We start from the raw sequence: 27519 nt of genomic DNA, 5'->3' as shown, positions 1-27519 counted from the left end.
ACAGAAATTTCTGGAATCTGAGAGGAGCCACAAATTTACTTCCACCCAGCGTTCCCCCAAGTCTCCCGATAAAAATGGTACCTAACTTGGGTGGGTAGGCCTAGCGCCCGTGACAGAAAATGCCCCAAAACACAATGTGGACACATCCCATTTTTTGACAGAAAACAGAGGTGTTTTTTGGAAAGTGCCTACCTGTAGATTTTGGCCTCTACCTCAGCCGGCACCTAGGGAAACCTGCCAAACCTGTGCATTTGTGAAAACTAGAGACCTAGGGGAATCTAAGATAGGGTGACTTGTGGGGCTCTGACCAGCTTCTGTTACCCAGAATCCTTTGCAAACCTCAAAATCTGGCTAGAGAAACACGTTTTCCTCACATTTTCGTGACAGAGAGTTCGAGAATCTGAGAGGAGCCACAAATTTCCTTCCACCCAGCGATCCCCCAAGTCTCCCGATAAAAATGATACCTAACTTGTGTGGGTAGGCCTAGCGCCCGTGACAGGAAATGCCCCAAAACACAACGTGGACACATCCCATTTTTTGACAGAAAACAGAGGTGTTTTTTGGAACGTGTCTACCTGTAGATTTTGGCCTCTACCTCAGCCGGCACCGAGGGAAACCTACCTAACCTGTGCATTTTTGAAAACTAGAGACCTAGGGGAATCCAAGATGGGGTGACTTGTGGGGCTCTGACTGGGCTATCTTACCCAGAATCCTTTGCAAACCTCAAAATCTGGCTAAAGAAACACATGTTCCTCATATTTTGGCGACAGAAAGTTCTTGAATCTGAGAGAAGCCACAAATTTCCTCCCACCCAGCGTTCCCCCAAGTGTCCTGATAAAAATGATACCTCACTTGTGTGGGTAGGCCTAGCACCCGTGACAGGAAATGCCCCAAAACACAACGTGGACACATCCCATTTTTTGACAGATAACAGAGGTGTTTTTTGCAAAGTGCCTACCTGTAGATTTTGGCCTCTAGCTCAGCCGGCACCCAGGGAAACCTGCCAAACCTGTGCATTTGTGGAAACTAGATACCAAGGGGAATCCAAGATGGGGTGACTTGTGGAGCTCTGACCAGGTTCTGTTACCCAGAATCCTTTGCAAACCTCAAAATCTGGCTAGAGAAACAAGTTTTCCTCACATTTTCGTGACAGAGAGTTCTAGAATCTGAGAGGAGCCACAAATTTCCTTCCACCCAGCGATCCCCAAGTCTCCCGATAAAAATGATACCTAACTTGTGTGGGTAGGCCTAGCGCCCGTGACAGGAAATGCCCCAAAACACAACGTGGACACATCCAATTTTTTGACAGAAAACAGAGGTGTTTTTTGGAAAGGGTCTACCTGTAGATTTTGGCCTCTACTTCAGCCGGCACCTAGGGGAACCTGCCAAACCTGTGCATTTGTGAAAATTAGAGACCTAGGGGAATCTAAGATAGGGTGACTTGTGGGGCTCTGACCAGGTTCTGTTACCCAGAATCCTTTTCAAACCTCAAAATCTGGCTAGAGAAACAAGTTTTCCTCACATTTTCGTGACAGAGAGTTCTAGAATCTGAGAGGAGCCACAAATTTCCTTCCACCCAGCGATCCCCCAAGTCTCCCGATAAAAATGATACCTAACTTGTGTGGGTAGGCCTAGCGCCCGTGACAGGAAATGCCCCAAAACACAACGTGGACACATCCCATTTTTTTGACAGAAAACAGAGGTGTTTTTTGGAAAGTGTCTACCTGTAGATTTTGGCCTCTACCGCAGCCGGCACCGAGGTAAACCTACCTAACCTGTGCATTTGTGAAAACTAGAGACCTAGGGGAATCTAAGATAGGGTGACTTGTGGGGCTCTGACCGGGCTATCTTACCCAGAATCCTTTGCAAACCTCAAAATCTGGCTAAAGAAACACATGTTCCTCATATTTTGGCAACAGAAAGTTCTTGAATCTGAGAGAAGCCACAAATTTCCTCCCACCCAGCGTTCCCCCAAGTGTCCTGATAAAAATGATACCTCACTTGTGTGGGTAGGCCTAGCACCCGTGACAGGAAATGCCCCAAAACACAACGTGGACACATCCCATTTTTTGACAGAAAACAGAAGTGTTTTTTGCAAAGTGCCTACCTGTAGATTTTGGCCTCTAGCTCAGCCATCACCTAGGGAAACCTGCAAAACCTGTGCATTTTTAAAAACTAGATACCTAGGACAATCCAAGATGGGGTGACTTGTGGGGCTCTGACCAGGTTCTGTTACCCAGAATCCTTTGCAAACCTCACAATTTGGCAAAAAAAACACATTTTACTCACATTTTGGTGACAGAAAGTTCTGGAATCTGAGAGGAACCACAAATTTCCTCCCACCCAGCATTCCCCCAAGTCTCCCGATAAAAATTATACCTCACTTATGTGGGTAGTCCTAGCGCCCGTGACAGGAAATGCCCCAGAACACAACGTGGACATATCCCATTTTTTGACAGATAACAGAGGTGTTTTTTGCAAAGTGCCTACCTGTAGATTTTGGCCTCTAGCTCAGCCGGCACCTAGGGAAACCTGCCAAACCTGTGCATTTGTGAAAACTAGATACCAGGGGGAATCCAAGATGGGGTGACTTGTGGGGCTCTGACCAGGTTCTGTTACCCAGAATCCTTTGCAAACCTCAAAATCTGGCTAAAGAAACACGTTTTCCTCACATTTTGGTGACAGAAATTTCTGGAATCTGAGAGGAGCCACAAATTTACTTCCACCCAGCGTTCCCCCAAGTCTCCCGATAAAAATGGTACCTAACTTGGGTGGGTAGGCCTAGCGCCCGTGACAGAAAATGCCCCAAAACACAATGTGGACACATCCCATTTTTTGACAGAAAACAGAGGTGTTTTTTGGAAAGTGCCTACCTGTAGATTTTGGCCTCTACCTCAGCCGGCACCTAGGGAAACCTGCCAAACCTGTGCATTTGTGAAAACTAGAGACCTAGGGGAATCTAAGATAGGGTGACTTGTGGGGCTCTGACCAGGTTCTGTTACCCAGAATCCTTTGCAAACCTCAAAATCTGGCTAGAGAAACACGTTTTCCTCACATTTTCGTGACAGAGAGTTCTAGAATCTGAGAGGAGCCACAAATTTCCTTCCACCCAGCGATCCCCCAAGTCTCCCGATAAAAATGATACCTAACTTGTGTGGGTAGGCCTAGCGCCCGTGACAGGAAATGCCCCAAAACACAACGTGGACACATCCCATTTTTTGACAGAAAACAGAGGTGTTTTTTGGAAAGTGTCTACCTGTAGATTTTGGCCTCTACCTCAGCCGGCACCGAGGGAAACCTACCTAACCTGTGCATTTTTGAAAACTAGAGACCTAGGGGAATCCAAGATGGGGTGACTTGTGGGGCTCTGACCGGGCTATTTTACCCAGAATCCTTTGCAAACCTCAAAATCTGGCTAAAGAAACACATGTTCCTCATATTTTGGCGACAGAAAGTTCTTGAATCTGAGAGAAGCCACAAATTTCCTCCCACCCAGCGTTCCCCCAAGTGTCCTGATAAAAATGATACCTCACTTGTGTGGGTAGGCCTAGCACCCGTGACAGGAAATGCCCCAAAACACAACGTGGACACATCCCATTTTTTGACAGATAACAGAGGTGTTTTTTGCAAAGTGCCTACCTGTAGATTTTGGCCTCTAGCTCAGCCGGCACCCAGGGAAACCTGCCAAACCTGTGCATTTGTGGAAACTAGATACCAAGGGGAATCCAAGATGGGGTGACTTGTGGAGCTCTGACCAGGTTCTGTTACCCAGAATCCTTTGCAAACCTCAAAGTCTGGCTAGAGAAACAAGTTTTCCTCACATTTTCATGACAGAGAGATCTAGAATCTGAGAGGAGCCACAAATTTCCTTCCACCCAGCGATCCCCCAAGTCTCCCGATAAAAATGATACCTAACTTGTGTGGGTAGGCCTAGCGCCCGTGACAGGAAATGCCCCAAAACACAACGTGGACACATCCAATTTTTTGACAGAAAACAGAGGTGTTTTTTGGAAAGGGTCTACCTGTAGATTTTGGCCTCTACTTCAGCCGGCACCTAGGGAAACCTGCCAAACCTGTGCATTTGTGAAAATTAGAGACCTAGGGGAATCTAAGATAGGGTGACTTGTGGGGCTCTGACCAGGTTCTGTTACCCAGAATCCTTTGCAAACCTCAAAATCTGGCTAGAGAAACAAGTTTTCCTCACATTTTCGTGACAGAGAGTTCTAGAATCTGAGAGGAGCCACAAATTTCCTTCCACCCAGCGATCCCCCAAGTCTCCCGATAAAAATTATACCTCACTTATGTGGGTAGTCCTAGCGCCCGTGACAGGAAATGCCCCAGAACACAACGTGGACACATCCCATTTTTTGACAGATAACAGAGGTGTTTTTTGCAAAGTGCCTACCTGTAGATTTTGGCCTCAAGCTCAGCCGGCACCTAGGGAAACCTGCCAAACCTGTGCATTTGTGAAAACTAGATACCAAGGGGAATCCAAGATGGGGTGACTTGTGGAGCTCTGACCAGGTTCTGTTACCCAGAATCCTTTGCAAACCTCAAAATCTGGCTAAAGAAACACGTTTTCCTCACATTTTGGTGACAGAAATTTCTGGAATCTGAGAGGAGCCACAAATTAACTTCCACCCAGCGTTCCCCCAAGTCTCCCGATAAAAATGGTACCTAACTTGGGTGGGTAGGCCTAGCGCCCGTGACAGAAAATGCCCCAAAACACAATGTGGACACATCCCATTTTTTGACAGAAAACAGAGGTGTTTTTTGGAAAGTGCCTACCTGTAGATTTTGGCCTCTACCTCAGCCGGCACCTAGGGAAACCTGCCAAACCTGTGCATTTGTGAAAACTAGAGACCTAGGGGAATCTAAGATAGGGTGACTTGTGGGGCTCTGACCAGGTTCTGTTACCCAGAATCCTTTGCAAACCTCAAAATCTGGCTAGAGAAACACGTTTTCCTCACATTTTCGTGACAGAGAGTTCTAGAATCTGAGAGGAGCCACAAATTTCCTTCCACCCAGCGATCCCCCAAGTCTCCCGATAAAAATGATACCTAACTTGTGTGGGTAGGCCTAGCGCCCGTGACAGGAAATGCCCCAAAACACAACGTGGACACATCCCATTTTTTGACAGAAAACAGAGGTGTTTTTTGGAAAGTGTCTACCTGTAGATTTTGGCCTCTACCTCAGCCGGCACCGAGGGAAACCTACCTAACCTGTGCATTTTTGAAAACTAGAGACCTAGGGGAATCCAAGATGGGGTGACTTGTGGGGCTCTGACCGGGCTATCTTACCCAGAATCCTTTGCAAACCTCAAAATCTGGCTAAAGAAACACATGTTCCTCATATTTTGGCGACAGAAAGTTCTTGAATCTGAGAGAAGCCACAAATTTCCTCCCACCCAGCGTTCCCCCAAGTGTCCTGATAAAAATGATACCTCACTTGTGTGGGTAGGCCTAGCACCCGTGACAGGAAATGCCCCAAAACACAACGTGGACACATCCCATTTTTTGACAGAAAACAGAGGTGTTTTTTGCAAAGTGCCTACCTGTAGATTTTGGCCTCTAGCTCAGCCATCACCTAGGGAAAACTGCCAAACCTGTGCATTTTTAAAAACTAGAGACCTAGGACAATCCAATATGGGGTGACTTCTGGGGCTCTGACCAGGTTCTGTTACCCAGAATCCTTTGCAAACCTCACAATTTGGCTAAAAAAACACATTTTCCTCACATTTTGGTGACAGAAAGTTCTGGAATCTGAGAGGAACCACAAATTTCCTCCCACCCAGCGTTCTCCCAAGTCTATCGATAAAAATTATACCTCACTTATGTGGGTAGTCCTAGCGCCCGTGACAGGAAATGCCCCAGAACACAACATGGACACATCCCAGTTTTTGACAGATAACAGAGGTGTTTTTTGCAAAGTGCCTACCTGTAGATTTTGGCCTCTAGCTCAGCCGGCACCTAGGGAAACCTGCCAAACCTGTGCATTTGTGAAAACTAGAGACCAAGGGGAATCTAAGATAGGGTGACTTGTGGGGCTCTGACCAGGTTCTGTTACCCAGAATCCTTTGCAAACCTCAAAATCTGGCTAGAGAAACACGTTTTCCTCACATTTTCGTGACAGAGAGTTCTAGAATCTGAGAGGAGCCACAAATTTCCTTCCACCCAGCGATCCCCCAAGTCTCCCGATAAAAATGATACCTAACTTGTGTGGGTAGGCCTAGCGCCCGTGACAGGAAATGCCCCAAAACACAACGTGGACACATCCCATTTTTTTGACAGAAAACAGGTGTTTTTTGGAAAGTGTCTACCTGTAGATTTTGGCCTCTACCTCAGCCGGCACCGAGGGAAACCTACCTAACCTGTGCATTTTTGAAAACTAGAGACCTAGGGGAATCCAAGATGGGGTGACTTGTGGGGCTCTGATTGGGCTATCTTACCCAGAATCCTTTGCAAACCTCAAAATCTGGCTAAAGAAACACATGTTCCTCATATTTTGGCGACAGAAAGTTCTTGAATCTGAGAGAAGCCACAAATTTCCTCCCACCCAGCGTTCCCCCAAGTGTCCTGATAAAAATGATACCTCACTTGTGTGGGTAGGCCTAGCACCCGTGACAGGAAATGCCCCAAAACACAACGTGGACACATCCCATTTTTTGACAGATGACAGAGGTGTTTTTTGCAAAGTGCCTACCTGTAGATTTTGGCCTCTAGCTCAGCCGGCACCCAGGGAAACCTGCCAAACCTGTGCATTTGTGGAAACTAGATACCAAGGGGAATCCAAGATGGGGTGACTTGTGGAGCTCTGACCAGGTTCTGTTACCCAGAATCCTTTGCAAACCTCAAAATCTGGCTAGAGAAACAAGTTTTCCTCACATTTTCGTGACAGAGAGTTCTAGAATCTGAGAGGAGCCACAAATTTCCTTCCACCCAGCGATCCCCAAGTCTCCCGATAAAAATGATACCTAACTTGTGTGGGTAGGCCTAGCGCCCGTGACAGGAAATGCCCCAAAACACAACGTGGACACATCCAATTTTTTGACAGAAAACAGAGGTGTTTTTTGGAAAGGGTCTACCTGTAGATTTTGGCCTCTACTTCAGCCGGCACCTAGGGAAACCTGCCAAACCTGTGCATTTGTGAAAATTAGAGACCTAGGGGAATCTAAGATAGGGTGACTTGTGGGGCTCTGACCAGGTTCTGTTACCCAGAATCCTTTGCAAACCTCAAAATCTGGCTAGAGAAACAAGTTTTCCTCACATTTTCGTGACAGAGAGTTCTAGAATCTGAGAGGAGCCACAAATTTCCTTCCACCCAGCGATCCCCCAAGTCTCCCGATAAAAATGATACCTAACTTGTGTGGGTAGGCCTAGCGCCCGTGACAGGAAATGCCCCAAAACACAACGTGGACACATCCCATTTTTTTGACAGAAAACAGAGGTGTTTTTTGGAAAGTGTCTACCTGTAGATTTTGGCCTCTACCGCAGCCGGCACCGAGGGAAACCTACCTAACCTGTGCATTTGTGAAAACTAGAGACCTAGGGGAATCTAATATAGGGTGACTTGTGGGGCTCTGACCGGGCTATCTTACCCAGAATCCTTTGCAAACCTCAAAATCTGGCTAAAGAAACACATGTTCCTCATATTTTGGCGACAGAAAGTTCTTGAATCTGAGAGAAGCCACAAATTTCCTCCCACCCAGCGTTCCCCCAAGTGTCCTGATAAAAATGATACCTCACTTGTGTGGGTAGGCCTAGCACCCGTGACAGGAAATGCCCCAAAACACAACGTGGACACATCCCATTTTTTGACAGAAAACAGAAGTGTTTTTTGCAAAGTGCCTACCTGTAGATTTTGGCCTCTAGCTCAGCCATCACCTAGGGAAACCTGCAAAACCTGTGCATTTTTAAAAACTAGATACCTAGGACAATCCAAGATGGGGTGACTTGTGGGGCTCTGACCAGGTTCTGTTACCCAGAATCCTTTGCAAACCTCACAATTTGGCAAAAAAAACACATTTTACTCACATTTTGGTGACAGAAAGTTCTGGAATCTGAGAGAAACCACAAATTTCCTCCCACCCAGCATTCCCCCAAGTCTCCCGATAAAAATTATACCTCACTTATGTGGGTAGTCCTAGCGCCCGTGACAGGAAATGCCCCAGAACACAACGTGGACACTTCCCATTTTTTGACAGATAACAGAGGTGTTTTTTGCAAAGTGCCTACCTGTAGATTTTGGCCTCTAGCTCAGCCGGCACCCAGGGAAACCTGCCAAACCTGTGCATTTGTGGAAACTAGATACCAAGGGGAATCCAAGATGGGGTGACTTGTGGAGCTCTGACCAGGTTCTGTTACCCAGAATCCTTTGCAAACCTCAAAATCTGGCTAGAGAAACAAGTTTTCCTCACATTCTTGTGACAGAGAGTTCTAAAATCTGAGAGGAGCCACAAATTTCCTTCCACCCAGCGATCCCCAAAGTCTCCCGATAAAAATGATACCTAACTTGTGTGGGTAGGCCTAGCGCCCGTGACAGGAAATGCCCCAAAACACAACGTGGACACATCCAATTTTTTGACAGAAAACAGAGGTGTTTTTTGGAAAGGGTCTACCTGTAGCTTTTGGCCTCTACTTCAGCCGGCACCTAGGGAAACCTGCCAAACCTGTGCATTTGTGAAAATTAGAGACCTAGGGGAATCTAAGATAGGGTGACTTGTGGGGCTCTGACCAGGTTCTGTTACCCAGAATCCTTTGCAAACCTCAAAATCTGGCTAGAGAAACAAGTTTTCCTCACATTTTCGTGACAGAGAGTTCTAGAATCTGAGAGGAGCCACAAATTTCCTTCCACCCAGCGATCCCCCAAGTCTCCCGATAAAAATTATACCTCACTTATGTGGGTAGTCCTAGCGCCCGTGACAGGAAATGCCCCAGAACACAACGTGGACATATCCCATTTTTTGACAGATAACAGAGGTGTTTTTTGCAAAGTGCCTACCTGTAGATTTTGGCCTCTAGCTCAGCCGGCACCTAGGGAAACCTGCCAAACCTGTGCATTTGTGAAAACTAGATACCAAGGGGAATCCAAGATGGGGTGACTTGGTGGGCTCTGACCAGGTTCTGTTACCCAGAATCCTTTGCAAACCTCAAAATCTGGCTAAAGAAACACGTTTTCCTCACATTTTGGTGACAGAAATTTCTGGAATCTGAGAGGAGCCACAAATTTACTTCCACCCAGCGTTCCCCCAAGTCTCCCGATAAAAATGGTACCTAACTTGGGTGGGTAGGCCCAGCGCCCGTGACAGAAAATGCCCCAAAACACAATGTGGACACATCCCATTTTTTGACAGAAAACAGAGGTGTTTTTTGGAAAGTGTCTACCTGTAGATTTTGGCCTCTACCTCAGCCGGCACCGAGGGAAACCTACCTAACCTGTGCATTTTTGAAAACTAGAGACCTAGGGGAATCCAAGATGGGGTGACTTGTGGGGCTCTGACCGGGCTATCTTACCCAGAATCCTTTGCAAACCTCAAAATCTGGCTAAAGAAACACATGTTCCTCATATTTTGGCGACAGAAAGTTCTTGAATCTGAGAGAAGCCACAAATTTCCTCCCACCCAGCGTTCCCCCAAGTGTCCTGATAAAAATGATACCTCACTTGTGTGGGTAGGCCTAGCACCCGTGACAGGAAATGCCCCAAAACACAACGTGGACACATCCCATTTTTTGACAGATAACAGAGGTGTTTTTTGCAAAGTGCCTACCTGTAGATTTTGGCCTCTACCTCAGCCGGCACCCAGGGAAACCTGCCAAACCTGTGCATTTGTGGAAACTAGATACCAAGGGGAATCCAAGATGGGGTGACTTGTGGAGCTCTGACCAGGTTCTGTTACCCAGAATCCTTTGCAAACCTCAAAATCTGGCTAGAGAAACAAGTTTTCCTCACATTTTCATGACAGAGAGATCTAGAATCTGAGAGGAGCCACAAATTTCCTTCCACCCAGCGATCCCCCAAGTCTCCCGATAAAAATGATACCTAACTTGTGTGGGTAGGCCTAGCGCCCGTGACAGGAAATGCCCCAAAACACAACGTGGACACATCCAATTTTTTGACAGAAAACAGAGGTGTTTTTTGGAAAGGGTCTACCTGTAGATTTTGTCCTCTACTTCAGCCGGCACCTAGGGAAACCTGCCAAACCTGTGCATTTGTGAAAATTAGAGACCTAGGGGAATCTAAGATAGGGTGACTTGTGGGGCTCTGACCAGGTTCTGTTACCCAGAATCCTTTGCAAACCTCAAAATCTGGCTAGAGAAACAAGTTTTCCTCACATTTTCGTGACAGAGAGTTCTAGAATCTGAGAGGAGCCACAAATTTCCTCCCACCCAGCGATCCCCCAAGTCTCCCGATAAAAATTATACCTCACTTATGTGGGTAGTCCTAGCGCCCGTGACAGGAAATGCCCCAGAACACAACGTGGACACATCCCATTTTTTGACAGATAACAGAGGTGTTTTTTGCAAAGTGCCTACCTGTAGATTTTGGCCTCAAGCTCAGCCGGCACCTAGGGAAACCTGCCAAACCTGTGCATTTGTGAAAACTAGATACCAAGGGGAATCCAAGATGGGGTGACTTGTGGAGCTCTGACCAGGTTCTGTTACCCAGAATCCTTTGCAAACCTCAAATTCTGGCTAAAGAAACACGTTTTCCTCACATTTTGGTGACAGAAATTTCTGGAATCTGAGAGGAGCCACAAATTAACTTCCACCCAGCGTTCCCCCAAGTCTCCCGATAAAAATGGTACCTAACTTGGGTGGGTAGGCCTAGCGCCCGTGACAGAAAATGCCCCAAAACACAATGTGGACACATCCCATTTTTTGACAGAAAACAGAGGTGTTTTTTGGAAAGTGCCTACCTGTAGATTTTGGCCTCTACCTCAGCCGGCACCTAGGGAAACCTGCCAAACCTGTGCATTTGTGAAAACTAGAGACCTAGGGGAATCTAAGATAGGGTGACTTGTGGGGCTCTGACCAGGTTCTGTTACCCAGAATCCTTTTCAAACCTCAAAATCTGGCTAGAGAAACAAGTTTTCCTCACATTTTCGTGACAGAGAGTTCTAGAATCTGAGAGGAGCCACAAATTTCCTTCCACCCAGCGATCCCCCAAGTCTCCCGATAAAAATGATACCTAACTTGTGTGGGTAGGCCTAGCGCCCGTGACAGGAAATGCCCCAAAACACAACGTGGACACATCCCATTTTTTTGACAGAAAACAGAGGTGTTTTTTGGAAAGTGTCTACCTGTAGATTTTGGCCTCTACCGCAGCCGGCACCGAGGTAAACCTACCTAACCTGTGCATTTGTGAAAACTAGAGACCTAGGGGAATCTAAGATAGGGTGACTTGTGGGGCTCTGACCGGGCTATCTTACCCAGAATCCTTTGCAAACCTCAAAATCTGGCTAAAGAAACACATGTTCCTCATATTTTGGCAACAGAAAGTTCTTGAATCTGAGAGAAGCCACAAATTTCCTCCCACCCAGCGTTCCCCCAAGTGTCCTGATAAAAATGATACCTCACTTGTGTGGGTAGGCCTAGCACCCGTGACAGGAAATGCCCCAAAACACAACGTGGACACATCCCATTTTTTGACAGAAAACAGAAGTGTTTTTTGCAAAGTGCCTACCTGTAGATTTTGGCCTCTAGCTCAGCCATCACCTAGGGAAACCTGCAAAACCTGTGCATTTTTAAAAACTAGATACCTAGGACAATCCAAGATGGGGTGACTTGTGGGGCTCTGACCAGGTTCTGTTACCCAGAATCCTTTGCAAACCTCACAATTTGGCAAAAAAAAACACATTTTACTCACATTTTGGTGACAGAAAGTTCTGGAATCTGAGAGGAACCACAAATTTCCTCCCACCCAGCATTCCCCCAAGTCTCCCGATAAAAATTATACCTCACTTATGTGGGTAGTCCTAGCGCCCGTGACAGGAAATGCCCCAGAACACAACGTGGACATATCCCATTTTTTGACAGATAACAGAGGTGTTTTTTGCAAAGTGCCTACCTGTAGATTTTGGCCTCTAGCTCAGCCGGCACCTAGGGAAACCTGCCAAACCTGTGCATTTGTGAAAACTAGATACCAGGGGGAATCCAAGATGGGGTGACTTGTGGGGCTCTGACCAGGTTCTGTTACCCAGAATCCTTTGCAAACCTCAAAATCTGGCTAAAGAAACACGTTTTCCTCACATTTTGGTGACAGAAATTTCTGGAATCTGAGAGGAGCCACAAATTTACTTCCACCCAGCGTTCCCCCAAGTCTCCCGATAAAAATGGTACCTAACTTGGGTGGGTAGGCCTAGCACCCGTGACAGAAAATGCCCCAAAACACAATGTGGACACATCCCATTTTTTGACAGAAAACAGAGGTGTTTTTTGGAAAGTGCCTACCTGTAGATTTTGGCCTCTACCTCAGCCGGCACCTAGGGAAACCTGCCAAACCTGTGCATTTGTGAAAACTAGAGACCTAGGGGAATCTAAGATAGGGTGACTTGTGGGGCTCTGACCAGGTTCTGTTACCCAGAATCCTTTGCAAACCTCAAAATCTGGCTAGAGAAACACGTTTTCCTCACATTTTCGTGACAGAGAGTTCTAGAATCTGAGAGGAGCCACAAATTTCCTTCCACCCAGCGATCCCCCAAGTCTCCCGATAAAAATGATACCTAACTTGTGTGGGTAGGCCTAGCGCCCGTGACAGGAAATGCCCCAAAACACAACGTGGACACATCCCATTTTTTGACAGAAAACAGAGGTGTTTTTTGGAAAGTGTCTACCTGTAGATTTTGGCCTCTACCTCAGCCGGCACCGAGGGAAACCTACCTAACCTGTGCATTTTTGAAAACTAGAGACCTAGGGGAATCCAAGATGGGGTGACTTGTGGGGCTCTGACCGGGCTATTTTACCCAGAATCCTTTGCAAACCTCAAAATCTGGCTAAAGAAACACATGTTCCTCATATTTTGGCGACAGAAAGTTCTTGAATCTGAGAGAAGCCACAAATTTCCTCCCACCCAGCGTTCCCCCAAGTGTCCTGATAAAAATGATACCTCACTTGTGTGGGTAGGCCTAGCACCCGTGACAGGAAATGCCCCAAAACACAACGTGGACACATCCCATTTTTTGACAGATAACAGAGGTGTTTTTTGCAAAGTGCCTACCTGTAGATTTTGGCCTCTAGCTCAGCCGGCACCCAGGGAAACCTGCCAAACCTGTGCATTTGTGGAAACTAGATACCAAGGGGAATCCAAGATGGGGTGACTTGTGGAGCTCTGACCAGGTTCTGTTACCCAGAATCCTTTGCAAACCTCAAAGTCTGGCTAGAGAAACAAGTTTTCCTCACATTTTCATGACAGAGAGATCTAGAATCTGAGAGGAGCCACAAATTTCCTTCCACCCAGCGATCCCCCAAGTCTCCCGATAAAAATGATACCTAACTTGTGTGGGTAGGCCTAGCGCCCGTGACAGGAAATGCCCCAAAACACAACGTGGACACATCCAATTTTTTGACAGAAAACAGAGGTGTTTTTTGGAAAGGGTCTACCTGTAGATTTTGGCCTCTACTTCAGCCGGCACCTAGGGAAACCTGCCAAACCTGTGCATTTGTGAAAATTAGAGACCTAGGGGAATCTAAGATAGGGTGACTTGTGGGGCTCTGACCAGGTTCTGTTACCCAGAATCCTTTGCAAACCTCAAAATCTGGCTAGAGAAACAAGTTTTCCTCACATTTTCGTGACAGAGAGTTCTAGAATCTGAGAGGAGCCACAAATTTCCTTCCACCCAGCGATCCCCCAAGTCTCCCGATAAAAATTATACCTCACTTATGTGGGTAGTCCTAGCGCCCGTGACAGGAAATGCCCCAGAACACAACGTGGACACATCCCATTTTTTGACAGATAACAGAGGTGTTTTTTGCAAAGTGCCTACCTGTAGATTTTGGCCTCAAGCTCAGCCGGCACCTAGGGAAACCTGCCAAACCTGTGCATTTGTGAAAACTAGATACCAAGGGGAATCCAAGATGGGGTGACTTGTGGAGCTCTGACCAGGTTCTGTTACCCAGAATCCTTTGCAAACCTCAAAATCTGGCTAAAGAAACACGTTTTCCTCACATTTTGGTGACAGAAATTTCTGGAATCTGAGAGGAGCCACAAATTAACTTCCACCCAGCGTTCCCCCAAGTCTCCCGATAAAAATGGTACCTAACTTGGGTGGGTAGGCCTAGCGCCCGTGACAGAAAATGCCCCAAAACACAATGTGGACACATCCCATTTTTTGACAGAAAACAGAGGTGTTTTTTGGAAAGTGCCTACCTGTAGATTTTGGCCTCTACCTCAGCCGGCACCTAGGGAAACCTGCCAAACCTGTGCATTTGTGAAAACTAGAGACCTAGGGGAATCTAAGATAGGGTGACTTGTGGGGCTCTGACCAGGTTCTGTTACCCAGAATCCTTTGCAAACCTCAAAATCTGGCTAGAGAAACACGTTTTCCTCACATTTTGGTGACAGAGAGTTCTAGAATCTGAGAGGAGCCACAAATTTCCTTCCACCCAGCGATCCCCCAAGTCTCCCGATAAAAATGATACCTAACTTGTGTGGGTAGGCCTAGCGCCCGTGACAGGAAATGCCCCAAAACACAACGTGGACACATCCCATTTTTTGACAGAAAACAGAGGTGTTTTTTGGAAAGTGTCTACCTGTAGATTTTGGCCTCTACCTCAGCCGGCACCGAGGGAAACCTACCTAACCTGTGCATTTTTGAAAACTAGAGACCTAGGGGAATCCAAGATGGGGTGACTTGTGGGGCTCTGACCGGGCTATCTTACCCAGAATCCTTTGCAAACCTCAAAATCTGGCTAAAGAAACACATGTTCCTCATATTTTGGCGACAGAAAGTTCTTGAATCTGAGAGAAGCCACAAATTTCCTCCCACCCAGCGTTCCCCCAAGTGTCCTGATAAAAATGATACCTCACTTGTGTGGGTAGGCCTAGCACCCGTGACAGGAAATGCCCCAAAACACAACGTGGACACATCCCATTTTTTGACAGAAAACAGAGGTGTTTTTTGCAAAGTGCCTACCTGTAGATTTTGGCCTCTAGCTCAGCCATCACCTAGGGAAAACTGCCAAACCTGTGCATTTTTAAAAACTAGAGACCTAGGACAATCCAAGATGGGGTGACTTCTGGGGCTCTGACCAGGTTCTGTTACCCAGAATCCTTTGCAAACCTCACAATTTGGCTAAAAAAACACATTTTCCTCACATTTTGGTGACAGAAAGTTCTGGAATCTGAGAGGAACCACAAATTTCCTCCCACCCAGCGTTCTCCCAAGTCTATCGATAAAAATTATACCTCACTTATGTGGGTAGTCCTAGCGCCCGTGACAGGAAATGCCCCAGAACACAACATGGACACATCCCAGTTTTTGACAGATAACAGAGGTGTTTTTTGCAAAGTGCCTACCTGTAGATTTTGGCCTCTAGCTCAGCCGGCACCTAGGGAAACCTGCCAAACCTGTGCATTTGTGAAAACTAGAGACCAAGGGGAATCTAAGATAGGGTGACTTGTGGGGCTCTGACCAGGTTCTGTTACCCAGAATCCTTTGCAAACCTCAAAATCTGGCTAGAGAAACACGTTTTCCTCACATTTTCGTGACAGAGAGTTCTAGAATCTGAGAGGAGCCACAAATTTCCTTCCACCCAGCGATCCCCCAAGTCTCCCGATAAAAATGATACCTAACTTGTGTGGGTAGGCCTAGCGCCCGTGACAGGAAATGCCCCAAAACACAACGTGGACACATCCCATTTTTTTGACAGAAAACAGGTGTTTTTTGGAAAGTGTCTACCTGTAGATTTTGGCCTCTACCTCAGCCGGCACCGAGGGAAACCTACCTAACCTGTGCATTTTTGAAAACTAGAGACCTAGGGGAATCCAAGATGGGGTGACTTGTGGGGCTCTGACTGGGCTATCTTACCCAGAATCCTTTGCAAACCTCAAAATCTGGCTAAAGAAACACATGTTCCTCATATTTTGGCGACAGAAAGTTCTTGAATCTGAGAGAAGCCACAAATTTCCTCCCACCCAGCGTTCCCCCAAGTGTCCTGATAAAAATGATACCTCACTTGTGTGGGTAGGCCTAGCACCCGTGACAGGAAATGCCCCAAAACACAACGTGGACACATCCCATTTTTTGACAGATGACAGAGGTGTTTTTTGCAAAGTGCCTACCTGTAGATTTTGGCCTCTAGCTCAGCCGGCACCCAGGGAAACCTGCCAAACCTGTGCATTTGTGGAAACTAGATACCAAGGGGAATCCAAGATGGGGTGACTTGTGGAGCTCTGACCAGGTTCTGTTACCCAGAATCCTTTGCAAACCTCAAAATCTGGCTAGAGAAACAAGTTTTCCTCACATTTTCGTGACAGAGAGTTCTAGAATCTGAGAGGAGCCACAAATTTCCTTCCACCCAGCGATCCCCAAGTCTCCCGATAAAAATGATACCTAACTTGTGTGGGTAGGCCTAGCGCCCGTGACAGGAAATGCCCCAAAACACAACGTGGACACATCCAATTTTTTGACAGAAAACAGAGGTGTTTTTTGGAAAGGGTCTACCTGTAGATTTTGGCCTCTACTTCAGCCGGCACCTAGGGAAACCTGCCAAACCTGTGCATTTGTGAAAATTAGAGACCTAGGGGAATCTAAGATAGGGTGACTTGTGGGGCTCTGACCAGGTTCTGTTACCCAGAATCCTTTGCAAACCTCAAAATCTGGCTAGAGAAACAAGTTTTCCTCACATTTTCGTGACAGAGAGTTCTAGAATCTGAGAGGAGCCACAAATTTCCTTCCACCCAGCGATCCCCCAAGTCTCCCGATAAAAATGATACCTAACTTGTGTGGGTAGGCCTAGCGCCCGTGACAGGAAATGCCCCAAAACACAACGTGGACACATCCCATTTTTTTGACAGAAAACAGAGGTGTTTTTTGGAAAGTGTCTACCTGTAGATTTTGGCCTCTACCGCAGCCGGCACCGAGGGAAACCTACCTAACCTGTGCATTTGTGAAAACTAGAGACCTAGGGGAATCTAATATAGGGTGACTTGTGGGGCTCTGACCGGGCTATCTTACCCAGAATCCTTTGCAAACCTCAAAATCTGGCTAAAGAAACACATGTTCCTCATATTTTGGCGACAGAAAGTTCTTGAATCTGAGAGAAGCCACAAATTTCCTCCCACCCAGCGTTCCCCCAAGTGTCCTGATAAAAATGATACCTCACTTGTGTGGGTAGGCCTAGCACCCGTGACAGGAAATGCCCCAAAACACAACGTGGACACATCCCATTTTTTGACAGAAAACAGAAGTGTTTTTTGCAAAGTGCCTACCTGTAGATTTTGGCCTCTAGCTCAGCCATCACCTAGGGAAACCTGCAAAACCTGTGCATTTTTAAAAACTAGATACCTAGGACAATCCAAGATGGGGTGACTTGTGGGGCTCTGACCAGGTTCTGTTACCCAGAATCCTTTGCAAACCTCACAATTTGGCAAAAAAAACACATTTTACTCACATTTTGGTGACAGAAAGTTCTGGAATCTGAGAGAAACCACAAATTTCCTCCCACCCAGCATTCCCCCAAGTCTCCCGATAAAAATTATACCTCACTTATGTGGGTAGTCCTAGCGCCCGTGACAGGAAATGCCCCAGAACACAACGTGGACACTTCCCATTTTTTGACAGATAACAGAGGTGTTTTTTGCAAAGTGCCTACCTGTAGATTTTGGCCTCTAGCTCAGCCGGCACCCAGGGAAACCTGCCAAACCTGTGCATTTGTGGAAACTAGATACCAAGGGGAATCCAAGATGGGGTGACTTGTGGAGCTCTGACCAGGTTCTGTTACCCAGAATCCTTTGCAAACCTCAAAATCTGGCTAGAGAAACAAGTTTTCCTCACATTCTTGTGACAGAGAGTTCTAAAATCTGAGAGGAGCCACAAATTTCCTTCCACCCAGCGATCCCCAAAGTCTCCCGATAAAAATGATACCTAACTTGTGTGGGTAGGCCTAGCGCCCGTGACAGGAAATGCCCCAAAACACAACGTGGACACATCCAATTTTTTGACAGAAAACAGAGGTGTTTTTTGGAAAGGGTCTACCTGTAGCTTTTGGCCTCTACTTCAGCCGGCACCTAGGGAAACCTGCCAAACCTGTGCATTTGTGAAAATTAGAGACCTAGGGGAATCTAAGATAGGGTGACTTGTGGGGCTCTGACCAGGTTCTGTTACCCAGAATCCTTTGCAAACCTCAAAATCTGGCTAGAGAAACAAGTTTTCCTCACATTTTCGTGACAGAGAGTTCTAGAATCTGAGAGGAGCCACAAATTTCCTTCCACCCAGCGATCCCCCAAGTCTCCCGATAAAAATTATACCTCACTTATGTGGGTAGTCCTAGCGCCCGTGACAGGAAATGCCCCAGAACACAACGTGGACATATCCCATTTTTTGACAGATAACAGAGGTGTTTTTTGCAAAGTGCCTACCTGTAGATTTTGGCCTCTAGCTCAGCCGGCACCTAGGGAAACCTGCCAAACCTGTGCATTTGTGAAAACTAGATACCAAGGGGAATCCAAGATGGGGTGACTTGGTGGGCTCTGACCAGGTTCTGTTACCCAGAATCCTTTGCAAACCTCAAAATCTGGCTAAAGAAACACGTTTTCCTCACATTTTGGTGACAGAAATTTCTGGAATCTGAGAGGAGCCACAAATTTACTTCCACCCAGCGTTCCCCCAAGTCTCCCGATAAAAATGGTACCTAACTTGGGTGGGTAGGCCCAGCGCCCGTGACAGAAAATGCCCCAAAACACAATGTGGACACATCCCATTTTTTGACAGAAAACAGAGGTGTTTTTTGGAAAGTGTCTACCTGTAGATTTTGGCCTCTACCTCAGCCGGCACCGAGGGAAACCTACCTAACCTGTGCATTTTTGAAAACTAGAGACCTAGGGGAATCCAAGATGGGGTGACTTGTGGGGCTCTGACCGGGCTATCTTACCCAGAATCCTTTGCAAACCTCAAAATCTGGCTAAAGAAACACATGTTCCTCATATTTTGGCGACAGAAAGTTCTTGAATCTGAGAGAAGCCACAAATTTCCTCCCACCCAGCGTTCCCCCAAGTGTCCTGATAAAAATGATACCTCACTTGTGTGGGTAGGCCTAGCACCCGTGACAGGAAATGCCCCAAAACACAACGTGGACACATCCCATTTTTTGACAGATAACAGAGGTGTTTTTTGCAAAGTGCCTACCTGTAGATTTTGGCCTCTACCTCAGCCGGCACCCAGGGAAACCTGCCAAACCTGTGCATTTGTGGAAACTAGATACCAAGGGGAATCCAAGATGGGGTGACTTGTGGAGCTCTGACCAGGTTCTGTTACCCAGAATCCTTTGCAAACCTCAAAATCTGGCTAGAGAAACAAGTTTTCCTCACATTTTCATGACAGAGAGATCTAGAATCTGAGAGGAGCCACAAATTTCCTTCCACCCAGCGATCCCCCAAGTCTCCCGATAAAAATGATACCTAACTTGTGTGGGTAGGCCTAGCGCCCGTGACAGGAAATGCCCCAAAACACAACGTGGACACATCCAATTTTTTGACAGAAAACAGAGGTGTTTTTTGGAAAGGGTCTACCTGTAGATTTTGTCCTCTACTTCAGCCGGCACCTAGGGAAACCTGCCAAACCTGTGCATTTGTGAAAATTAGAGACCTAGGGGAATCTAAGATAGGGTGACTTGTGGGGCTCTGACCAGGTTCTGTTACCCAGAATCCTTTGCAAACCTCAAAATCTGGCTAGAGAAACAAGTTTTCCTCACATTTTCGTGACAGAGAGTTCTAGAATCTGAGAGGAGCCACAAATTTCCTCCCACCCAGCGATCCCCCAAGTCTCCCGATAAAAATTATACCTCACTTATGTGGGTAGTCCTAGCGCCCGTGACAGGAAATGCCCCAGAACACAACGTGGACACATCCCATTTTTTGACAGATAACAGAGGTGTTTTTTGCAAAGTGCCTACCTGTAGATTTTGGCCTCAAGCTCAGCCGGCACCTAGGGAAACCTGCCAAACCTGTGCATTTGTGAAAACTAGATACCAAGGGGAATCCAAGATGGGGTGACTTGTGGAGCTCTGACCAGGTTCTGTTACCCAGAATCCTTTGCAAACCTCAAATTCTGGCTAAAGAAACACGTTTTCCTCACATTTTGGTGACAGAAATTTCTGGAATCTGAGAGGAGCCACAAATTAACTTCCACCCAGCGTTCCCCCAAGTCTCCCGATAAAAATGGTACCTAACTTGGGTGGGTAGGCCTAGCGCCCGTGACAGAAAATGCCCCAAAACACAATGTGGACACATCCCATTTTTTGACAGAAAACAGAGGTGTTTTTTGGAAAGTGCCTACCTGTAGATTTTGGCCTCTACCTCAGCCGGCACCTAGGGAAACCTGCCAAACCTGTGCATTTGTGAAAACTAGAGACCTAGGGGAATCTAAGATAGGGTGACTTGTGGGGCTCTGACCAGGTTCTGTTACCCAGAATCCTTTGCAAACCTCAAAATCTGGCTAGAGAAACACGTTTTCCTCACATTTTCGTGACAGAGAGTTCTAGAATCTGAGAGGAGCCACAAATTTCCTTCCACCCAGCGATCCCCCAAGTCTCCCAATAAAAATGATACCTAACTTGTGTGGGTAGGCCTAGCGCCCGTGACAGGAAATGCCCCAAAACACAACGTGGACACATCCCATTTTTTGACAGAAAACAGAGGTGTTTTTTGGAAAGTGTCTACCTGTAGATTTTGGCCTCTACCTCAGCCGGCACCGAGGGAAACCTACCTAACCTGTGCATTTTTGAAAACTAGAGACCTAGGGGAATCCAAGATGGGGTGACTTGTGGGGCTCTGACCGGGCTATCTTACCCAGAATCCTTTGCAAACCTCAAAATCTGGCTAAAGAAACACATGTTCCTCATATTTTGGCGACAGAAAGTTCTTGAATCTGAGAGAAGCCACAAATTTCCTCCCACCCAGCGTTCCCCCAAGTGTCCTGATAAAAATGATACCTCACTTGTGTGGGTAGGCCTAGCACCCGTGACAGGAAATGCCCCAAAACACAACGTGGACACATCCCATTTTTTGACAGAAAACAGAGGTGTTTTTTGCAAAGTGCCTACCTGTAGATTTTGGCCTCTAGCTCAGCCATCACCTAGGGAAAACTGCCAAACCTGTGCATTTTTAAAAACTAGAGACCTAGGACAATCCAAGATGGGGTGACTTCTGGGGCTCTGACCAGGTTCTGTTACCCAGAATCCTTTGCAAACCTCACAATTTGGCTAAAAAAACACATTTTCCTCACATTTTGGTGACAGAAAGTTCTGGAATCTGAGAGGAACCACAAATTTCCTCCCACCCAGCGTTCTCCCAAGTCTATCGATAAAAATTATACCTCACTTATGTGGGTAGTCCTAGCGCCCGTGACAGGAAATGCCCCAGAACACAACATGGACACATCCCAGTTTTTGACAGATAACAGAGGTGTTTTTTGCAAAGTGCCTACCTGTAGATTTTGGCCTCTAGCTCAGCCGGCACCTAGGGAAACCTGCCAAACCTGTGCATTTGTGAAAACTAGAGACCAAGGGGAATCTAAGATAGGGTGACTTGTGGGGCTCTGACCAGGTTCTGTTACCCAGAATCCTTTGCAAACCTCAAAATCTGACTAGAGAAACACGTTTTCCTCACATTTTCGTGACAGAGAGTTCTAGAATCTGAGAGGAGCCACAAATTTCCTTCCACCCAGCGATCCCCCAAGTCTCCTGATAAAAATGATACCTAACTTGTGTGGGTAGGCCTAGCGCCCGTGACAGGAAATGCCCCAAAACACAACGTGGACACATCCCATTTTTTTGACAGAAAACAGAGGTGTTTTTTGGAAAGTGTCTACCTGTAGATTTTGGCCTCTACCTCAGCCGGCACCGAGGGAAACCTACCTAACCTGTGCATTTTTGAAAACTAGAGACCTAGGGGAATCCAAGATGGGGTGACTTGTGGGGCTCTGACTGGGCTATCTTACCCAGAATCCTTTGCAAACCTCAAAATCTGGCTAAAGAAACACATGTTCCTCATATTTTGGCGACAGAAAGTTCTTGAATCTGAGAGAAGCCACAAATTTCCTCCCACCCAGCGTTCCCCCAAGTGTCCTGATAAAAATGATACCTCACTTGTGTGGGTAGGCCTAGCACCCGTGACAGGAAATGCCCCAAAACACAACGTGGACACATCCCATTTTTTGACAGATAACAGAGGTGTTTTTTGCAAAGTGCCTACCTGTAGATTTTGGCCTCTAGCTCAGCCGGCACCCAGGGAAACCTGCCAAACCTGAGCATTTGTGGAAACTAGATACCAAGGGGAATCCAAGATGGGGTGACTTGTGGAGCTCTGACCAGGTTCTGTTACCCAGAATCCTTTGCAAACCTCAAAATCTGGCTAGAGAAACAAGTTTTCCTCACATTTTCGTGACAGAGAGTTCTAGAATCTGAGAGGAGCCACAAATTTCCTTCCACCCAGCGATCCCCAAGTCTCCCGATAAAAATGATACCTAACTTGTGTGGGTAGGCCTAGCGCCCGTGACAGGAAATGCCCCAAAACACAACGTGGACACATCCAATTTTTTGACAGAAAACAGAGGTGTTTTTTGGAAAGGGTCTACCTGTAGATTTTGGCCTCTACTTCAGCCGGCACCTAGGGAAACCTGCCAAACCTGTGCATTTGTGAAAATTAGAGACCTAGGGGAATCTAAGATAGGGTGACTTGTGGGGCTCTGACCAGGTTCTGTTACCCAGAATCCTTTGCAAACCTCAAAATCTGGCTAGAGAAACAAGTTTTCCTCACATTTTCGTGACAGAGAGTTCTAGAATCTGAGAGGAGCCACAAATTTCCTTCCACCCAGCGATCCCCCAAGTCTCCCGATAAAAATGATACCTAACTTGTGTGGGTAGGCCTAGCGCCCGTGACAGGAAATGCCCCAAAACACAACGTGGACACATCCCATTTTTTTGACAGAAAACAGAGGTGTTTTTTGGAAAGTGTCTACCTGTAGATTTTGGCCTCTACCGCAGCCGGCACCGAGGGAAACCTACCTAACCTGTGCATTTGTGAAAACTAGAGACCTAGGGGAATCTAAGATAGGGTGACTTGTGGGGCTCTGACCGGGCTATCTTACCCAGAATCCTTTGCAAACCTCAAAATCTGGCTAAAGAAACACATGTTCCTCATATTTTGGCGACAGAAAGTTCTTGAATCTGAGAGAAGCCACAAATTTCCTCCCACCCAGCGTTCCCCCAAGTGTCCTGATAAAAATGATACCTCACTTGTGTGGGTAGGCCTAGCACCCGTGACAGGAAATGCCCCAAAACACAACGTGGACACATCCCATTTTTTGACAGAAAACAGAAGTGTTTTTTGCAAAGTGCCTACCTGTAGATTTTGGCCTCTAGCTCAGCCATCACCTAGGGAAACCTGCAAAACCTGTGCATTTTTAAAAACTAGATACCTAGGACAATCCAAGATGGGGTGACTTGTGGGGCTCTGACCAGGTTCTGTTACCCAGAATCCTTTGCAAACCTCACAATTTGGCAAAAAAAACACATTTTACTCACATTTTGGTGACAGAAAGTTCTGGAATCTGAGAGGAACCACAAATTTCCTCCCACCCAGCGTTCCCCCAAGTCTCCCGATAAAAATGGTACCTAACTTGGGTGGGTAGGCCTAGCGCCCGTGACAGAAAATGCCCCAAAACACAATGTGGACACATCCCATTTTTTGACAGAAAACAGAGGTGTTTTTTGGAAAGTGCCTACCTGTAGATTTTGGCCTCTACCTCAGCCGGCACCTAGGGAAACCTGCCAAACCTGTGCATTTGTGAAAACTAGAGACCTAGGGGAATCTAAGATAGGGTGACTTGTGGGGCTCTGACCAGGTTCTGTTACCCAGAATCCTTTGCAAACCTCAAAATCTGGCTAGAGAAACACGTTTTCCTCACATTTTCGTGACAGAGAGTTCTAGAATCTGAGAGGAGCCACAAATTTCCTTCCACCCAGCGATCCCCCAAGTCTCCCGATAAAAATGATACCTAACTTGTGTGGGTAGGCCTAGCGCCCGTGACAGGAAATGCCCCAAAACACAACGTGGACACATCCCATTTTTTGACAGAAAACAGAGGTGTTTTTTGGAAAGTGTCTACCTGTAGATTTTGGCCTCTACCTCAGCCGGCACCGAGGGAAACCTACCTAACCTGTGCATTTTTGAAAACTAGAGACCTAGGGGAATCCAAGATGGGGTGACTTGTGGGGCTCTGACCGGGCTATCTTACCCAGAATCCTTTGCAAACCTCAAAATCTGGCTAAAGAAACACATGTTCCTCATATTTTGGCGACAGAAAGTTCTTGAATCTGAGAGAAGCCACAAATTTCCTCCCACCCAGCGTTCCCCCAAGTGTCCTGATAAAAATGATACCTCACTTGTGTGGGTAGGCCTAGCACCCGTGACAGGAAATGCCCCAAAACACAACGTGGACACATCCCATTTTTTGACAGATAACAGAGGTGTTTTTTGCAAAGTGCCTACCTGTAGATTTTGGCCTCTACCTCAGCCGGCACCCAGGGAAACCTGCCAAACCTGTGCATTTGTGGAAACTAGATACCAAGGGGAATCCAAGATGGGGTGACTTGTGGAGCTCTGACCAGGTTCTGTTACCCAGAATCCTTTGCAAACCTCAAAATCTGGCTAGAGAAACAAGTTTTCCTCACATTTTCGTGACAGAGAGATCTAGGGCCATATTTATACTTTTTGGTGCAAAACTGCACTAAGGCAGTTTTGTCCCAAAAAGTTTTGCACCGGCTTGCACCATTTTTTAGCACCAGCTGGGCACCATATTTATGGAATGGTGCAAGCCGGTGCAAAGGGTAGGCTAGCTTAAAAAAAATGACGTTAGGCAGTTTTGAGTCAAAATAAATGATTCTGACCAGATTAACATCATTTTTTGACGCTAAGGGGCATATTTACACTCTGTTTGCACTGAATTAGCGTCATTTTTTTTTAACTCTAATTCAGTGCAAAACTAACTCCATATTTATACTAGCACCAAATTTATGGAGTTAAAGTAATTTTTTGGAAGTGGAAACCTACCTTGCCTTAATGAGATGCAAGGTAGGCGTTCCCGTGCAAAAAAATGACTCTATGGCCTTAACACCATATTTATACTCCCATGTAAAAATGGTGCAAGGGAGGGAGGATGGGTAAAAAAATGGGGCAAAGCTTGCTTTGCCCCATTTTTTAAGACCTGGGTCAGGGCAGGTGTTAGGGGGCCTGTGGCCCTATTTCCATGGTGGAACACCATGGAATAAGCCCAGAGGTGCCCTCCCTAGGCCCTAGGGGCACCCCCACCCACACTAGAGGGACTGCGAGGATGGGGGACCCCATCCCAGGTAAGTACAGGTAAGTGCATTTTATTTTTGAAAGTGCCATAGGGGGCCCTGAAATGGGCCCCAATACATGGCGCTGGGTGCAATGGCAATGCCCAGGGGACCCCTGTCCTCTGTGCTGGCCACTGGGGTGGTGGGCATGACTCCTGCCTTTTCTAAGGCAGGAGTCATGTGGCATGGTAGGTTTAGCACCATAAAATGACGCTAATCTAGTTAGAGTCATTTTTATTACTCTAACCTGCCTAAAGCCATTTTTTGGTGCTAAACCCTCTTCTTCCATACTGCCAGCCCCACCCGACTAAAGTCATTTTTTAAAACTCTAGCCTACCCTTTGCACCGGCTTGCACCATTCCATAAATATGGTGCCCGGCTGGTGCACAGAAATGGTGCAAGCCGGTGCTAAACGTTTTGGTGCAAAACTGAGTTAGTGCAGTTTTGCAGCAAAAAGTATAAATAAGGGCCAATATTTTGTAAGTTTGCGCCACTTTTGTGTCATAAAATGACGTTAATGCGGTGCAAAAAAAGTTTAAATCAGGGCCTTGGTGCTAGATGGGTCTAGCACCAAAGTATAAATATGGAGTTAGTTTTGCACCGAATTAGAGTAAAACAAAATGACACTAATTCGGTGCAAACAGAGTATAAATATGCCGCAGAATATAAATATGCCCCTAAATATGGCGTTAAGGCCATAGAGTCATTTTTGGCACGGGAACGCCTACCTTGCATCTCATTAAGGCAAAGTAGGTCTCCACTTTCAAAAAATGACATTAACTCCATAAATTTGGTGCTAGAGGGGTCTAGCACCAAAGTATAAATATGGAGTTAGTTTTGCACCGAATTAGAGTTAAAAAAAATGACACTAATTCGGTGCAAACAGAGTATAAATATGCCCCCTAGAATCTGAGAGGAGCCACAAATTTCCTTCCACCCAGCGATCACCCAAGTCTCCCGATAAAAATGATACCTAACTTGTGTGGGTAGGCCTAGCGCCCGTGACAGGAAATGCCCCAAAACACAACGTGGACACATCCAATTTTTTGACAGAAAACAGAGGTGTTTTTTGGAAAGGGTCTACCTGTAGATTTTGGCCTCTACTTCAGCCGGCACCTAGGGAAACCTGCCAAACCTGTGCATTTGTGAAAATTAGAGACCTAGGGGAATCTAAGATAGGGTGACTTGTGGGGCTCTGACCAGGTTCTGTTACCCAGAATCCTTTGCAAACCTCAAAATCTGGCTAGAGAAACAAGTTTTCCTCACATTTTCGTGACAGAGAGTTCTAGAATCTGAGAGGAGCCACAAATTTCCTTCCACCCAGCGATCCCCCAAGTCTCCCGATAAAAATGATACCTCACTTATGTGGGTAGTCCTAGCGCCCGTGACAGGAAATGCCCCAGAACACAACGTGGACACATCCCATTTTTTGACAGATAACAGAGGTGTTTTTTGCAAAGTGCCTACCTGTAGATTTTGGCCTCAAGCTCAGCCGGCACCTAGGGAAACCTGCCAAACCTGTGCATTTGTGAAAACTAGATACCAAGGGGAATCCAAGATGGGGTGACTTGTGGAGCTCTGACCAGGTTCTGTTACCCAGAATCCTTTGCAAACCTCAAAATCTGGCTAAAGAAACACGTTTTCCTCACATTTTGGTGACAGAAATTTCTGGAATCTGAGAGGAGCCACAAATTAACTTCCACCCAGCGTTCCCCCAAGTCTCCCGATAAAAATGGTACCTAACTTGGGTGGGTAGGCCTAGCGCCCGTGACAGAAAATGCCCCAAAACACAATGTGGACACATCCCATTTTTTGACAGAAAACAGAGGTGTTTTTTGGAAAGTGCCTACCTGTAGATTTTGGCCTCTACCTCAGCTGGCACCTAGGGAAACCTGCCAAACCTGTGCATTTGTGAAAACTAGAGACCTAGGGGAATCTAAGATAGGGTGACTTGTGGGGCTCTGAC

This window comes from Pleurodeles waltl, chromosome 2_2, assembly GCF_031143425.1.
Source record: "Pleurodeles waltl isolate 20211129_DDA chromosome 2_2, aPleWal1.hap1.20221129, whole genome shotgun sequence".
NCBI lineage: Eukaryota > Metazoa > Chordata > Amphibia > Caudata > Salamandridae > Pleurodeles > Pleurodeles waltl.
This window is presented reverse-complemented; position numbering follows the sequence as displayed.